Here is a 5,367-nt window from a genome sequence, read left to right on the forward strand (position 1 = left end):
GCTGAGATTAATGCTCTTATCAGTCAATGCAAACATGATCCTCTTCAGTGCAGTGTCACACCAGTCTGATGTTCAGGACAACCTGACCTAATGGGTTTGACCTGGCACTGAAATGGTTCAGGCAGTGCTGGCTGGAGACCTTCTGCAGGGAAGATGGGCGTCTCCAGGAGAGGAGCAGTAACTATTCACACCATGACAGCTTTTTTGTTTGGGGTGGGTTGCTGGTTGTTTTTTTTTTTTCAAAAGTGACCATGTCTGTGCATCCTAAGAAAATATGCTGAGAGAGAAAGGGGGAACAAGGATCTGCTGAGAGAAAAGGGGCAAAAAGCACGACTTGGGAGACCCACTGGTGGAGGAGGCCAACCATCCCACCCGCAGTCTGCTCTGCTCACCCTGCTGCTGCTCACATGGTTTAGCTGTACAACAACCAGACCCCTTCACCCTGTTACAACGTGATAATGGCATTACATTGCTACATGATGTTAGTAGCTAATTGTAGTGTTGGGGTTTTTAAAACAACTTTCTCTATTAGGAAAGATTCGATGCTGTGGTTCTCAGCAACTTATTGTGAATTAAAACAAACTTCTGCACCAGATAAAACAGAGAATTGTAGTCTTTCCTGTTGCACTTAAATGAAAATGAAATTATAAAAATACCAATATCTTAGTAATTTTAAGAGTACAAAAATCATTAGCTGATCAGTCCTATGAAAAAGAAGTTTCAAACAAGAACAGTACAGTGAAAGTTATAAAGAAACCAATTAACAAGCTAACTGTGCTTGTAGATGGGGTTGAAATCCTGTTAGGAGAGCCATGTGAAACTCAGAGATATTTCAGACTCCCTGAGCAAGGACAGTAAGATCATTGGGACTTTCCACTATGCTTGAAGATTGAAAGCCTTCATCTGTATTTATTTATATTTCTGAGTAAATGCAAGTAGCAACTCTTTCACTTATTTCTTAACAAGAAATACATTTCCTAGTCCGCTTGATGCTTGATTTGTTACAGTTTGGTTCTTTTCCCCAAATTTAAATGGTTGTCCATGCATACAGGACTTAGACGGAGCTGCATAGGAGTCCTGACACCTCAGTGAAGCTGCTGGCCCTACCCGGACTTTGCTCCGTTTGCCCTCTGCATGTCCGTGGCTGGAAGGATGGAAGGACCATATGCAGGACATCAGGGAGGGAACGTAACCATGTCACCCTGTGGTATGGCACTGCCACCGCCAGTAACAGGACATAGACTGAGTGTGGGGGCCTCAGGGCTGAAGTTGGCCATGCGTGCTTTGGTTGATCTTTTCTTGACCTGCCTGCAGCTCGGTGTTGTTTGGGTTACCTGTGATGGCAGCTTCTCTAACTGACCAGGTGTCTATCGCTAATTTGTTTTACTTTTTTATCTTTGTACGTTACAACCATAGTTTTCTATCAGCAGCAGTAACAAACCAGCATTCTGTGTAGAATGAGATATTTATGGTCATAACATAACGATGCAGCACAGAGAAACACATGCCTGATACAATATCAGCAGCCTTGAGAAGTGGAGACAAGGACGTGGTGTAGAGGAGTACAGACATGGGGTGATAAGAGATGGGGCGCAGGCGTAGCAGAACAGGTCACCCACAGTCAGTTGAAACAAAGCAGATCTGGATAAAACTGGGTTTAAGGGTAAAAAAAAAAGATAACAAATGCATGGTATCTATGATTTGTAAATGTATATAGTAAGTTGGGATGCAATGTGGAGCTGCAGAGCAGTGAAGGCAGAGCAAAGCGTGGCAGCAAACATACAGAAATGATGCTCAAGTGGACCTGAGAGGGAGGAAGAAGAAACAGTGGACACTGCTCAGGCCGGTGCTCCTGGGAAGTCCCCCAGGTGGAGGGGTGGATGCCACCGCTCTGCCAGGCTGATGAGGGCAGTGGAGGGGCAGGGTGGCTCATGGGGACAGCGGGCAGCTGGGACCCCCGCCTGACCCCTCCTGCCCTCACCACTGGTCACATCCTGCACATGGGGAATGGGACAGGACATGGACGACGACCCACTCCGGTGTGGAGTGAGGGTGGGGAGAGTGGTGGTTATACCTAAGCATTAGAAAGCAAGAATCTAGTGAAACCTAGCAAATTCAGAACTGCTTATATTGTAATGGGCATAATAAAACAGAAAAATCAAACTGCATCCATCTCCTTGGGTAATTCCTGAAAATTAAACAGAACATGTGGTATAAACAAATGTCACAATGGTTAGTGCAAGGAGATAATTTCTGTTGTTTATTCTCGAGTTTAATATAGCTTATAGAAACATGTGGCAAGTAGAATACAGTGGAGAAAATGCTGCTTTGGAAAGGTGATTTCTGTAGATGTTTGATGTTCTTGAGGGCACAGGGGTGATCACATGATTGCAATTTGCCTCTAGGAAAGAAACTCCTGTCTCTGCTAGGGAAGAAAATTAGTTGTTTTTGTTGGCAAGATTGATGCCGAGCATGTACCTAGTGCTTCGTATGTCTTGGAGGGGTGGACTGAAGCATTGTTATCCTGGGAATTACTTTGGCTTCGAAGCTGCCCCACAGCCACGATGGCTACCATTTCCCCATGAGAAGGTGCAGCTCACTCCCCGCTGTGCCCCTCTTGGGACCTCCAGGGGCAGAAATGCTAATGCTTTCCCTTGCCAGACCCCTCCTTGTTCCCCAAAGCATCAGCTCGGCCACACCACCGCCACTCCAGGACAGGGCTGAGCAGTGCCCACCTGCTCCCTCCGGCTTCCTGCACAACCTCACTTTAACCCAGTTCCAGTTCCTTGGAGAAGGCCGTCCTTGATATAACCACCAGCAATACAAACACAGAAAGCATCCAGCAATCAGTTCACCAAGGGCAGCTTTTACCGGAGCTCTGTCATCTACCTTTCCTCCTCTTGCCATTTTGGCATGACGCAAAAACAAGACTTCATGTCCCAGGATGGAGGTAAGAACAGACCAGAAAAAGTCAGTTATATCCAAGAAAATAAAACAGCAGTCTTCCTGGGAGAAGCAGATAAACAGCTGGCCCTTGGCTGTTTTACCAGTGTCATTATGTATGAACAGAACAGAGGAGGACAAAGCAGAGTGGGCATCCCAACAGCCAGAAAGGATGGAGAGGTGCACGTTCTCACCCTGCCTGGGAGCTGCTTGCTCTCCCTCCCAGGGGCTCCCTGGAAACATGCAGGCAGTTCACAGAAGAGGAGGGGAGAGACAGAGCTGCGCACACTGACTAAAGGTCTCTGACACTACACCATGAGGATCTCAGGGGAAGTTCTACAGAGGAAGAAGGAGTTAGAGCAAGACGAGCTATGGAGAAATTTCCCAGCTGCAGAGATACCTCATTAGCAGAAAAAAAAAAAAAAAAAAAAAAAAAAAAAAACAAAAAAAAAACACCAAACCAGTATACTGACAGTCCCTGTGGGAATTTTGGAGAATGCAGTTGACGAGCAAATATAAAAAATAAGCATCCAAAATATGACAGTAAGTGTGTATGCCATTCACAGCTTGTTCCCTTATGACTCATGTTTGAAGGTCTTATTATTCTTTTTCAAATGGAAAATGAATTATCAGTTGGGCACTTTGGAGATTAATGTTTCTAAAGATAAGAGTTCTTCAACTACATGAGGCATTTATAACATAGAAGGTATTTTGATCGCTTTCTCTATGATGAATGCAACCATAAGCAGCAACAAACACAAAGGTATTATTCACAATTCTGCATCTACATCATGTTGGTAAATTAATCCATAACACTGATGGCAACCATTTGGCTAATTTTCATGCAGGACTAAGTGTCACTTATGCAATGCAAAACATGTATCAGTGTGAGAATAGGTATTAGTTTTCAAAATTAAGACATGCCCTTGCTAAGGGAAACCGTCACGATGTTGCTCAACAATATACCCACCTCACTGAAATGCCATGAATGTTCTGCTGAACAGAAAGCAACATTGTAAGTCAATTGTTCCTTTCTTTCACCTTGCTTTAGTTTATGGAAATTGTTAATTTCTAGAAACTTCTTCAAGCTACCTAAAACTACTTGTAAGGAATAAAGTCGTGTCTGCTAATGTATCCACTGGCAGACTGAAGAGCTCTATCACACTGGGCACATGACTTCATGTATTAATCAAACAAGACTCCAGCTCCTGGCAGTGAAAGATTAACAATGTCTCCTTCCTCAGCTCTTTGGAAACAAAACTCTGAACTCATTTATTTCAATAGCAGTAAAAAGAAATTTTTTAAGATTACTGATAAGGGCATGGCCTTTTTTTTTTTCCCCAGTTTGATGTACCTTATATGCTAAAGCAAATGTTATGTATGTGACAAGTGACACACCACTAGTACTGAAAACAAATTTCTACTTATCCAGACACATCAGCAAGCATCTGTGTAGCACTGTAGCCAAGAGTCCATTCTTCAGAATTTCTGCTGCGTTTCCTAGAATTATGTTTTGAAACATTTTTAATTCCACCTTGTCTTCTTGCATTCACTTATTTCGCACTCACCCAGCTGTAGTCAAGATATCCCTCTAAAGCTAAGAGGTGAACTATGACTACTGGAGAAGGTATGGGGCAAGAAATTCAACTCTAAATTGTAAAAGTAATGAGCAGAGAGATAAAAGCTTCAAACTATGTTTTCAAAACAGCACCCAAACACAGTGTCAGAGAATCGCATCACAAATCACCCAGGGTAGTCTAGTCAACACAGTGGAAACGTGCTGCCCCCAGTCCCCCAAATTCTAAACTGGCAGGGTTATAGCCTAGATCTATGAGGTCAGCTACACCTTTCAACACTTCGGCTACGTGACTGAACGCTGCATTCATAGCTATTATGCAGAGAGTATATATTCCATGTGGTCTTGAGCCTCTACTATCTATGCATTTTTAGTTTCACTTATTCAACAGGCTTAGCAGTACCAGGGATGGACGTATACATTCAAAAATCACAAAGCAAGTGGAAAGAGGTGGAAGACAGTTTAATCGTAAACACTAAATACTTTTTACTGCAATTATATCACTGGCAATAATCACTGTTGCCATTTCCCGTAGTAAAAGGGAGTTAGCTGGAGAAAGCCCTAAGCTTCAAACATGTTTACCATATTCCTCCTGTGATACTTCATGTACAGCATAAACAACAGCCTATTGCCTATCTGCATTTCTGCACAGGTACATGATATCACTGACATAACTTAAAGCCAAATCCAAAATGGAAGAATTCTTTGTGTTTTATTCTAGCCCGTAAGAGCTAATCTTCAAGCAGCAGGTCAACTGGGATTCTTAGGAGGACTTGAGGGTTTAACAGCTGTGTAAACTGCAAGAGGAAAAAGAAACTACTACACTGCATGTCATTCAGTCTCTTCTG

This window comes from Charadrius vociferus, unplaced genomic scaffold (assembly GCF_000708025.1).
Source record: "Charadrius vociferus isolate BGI_N301 unplaced genomic scaffold, ASM70802v2 scaffold183, whole genome shotgun sequence".
Taxonomy (NCBI): domain Eukaryota; kingdom Metazoa; phylum Chordata; class Aves; order Charadriiformes; family Charadriidae; genus Charadrius; species Charadrius vociferus.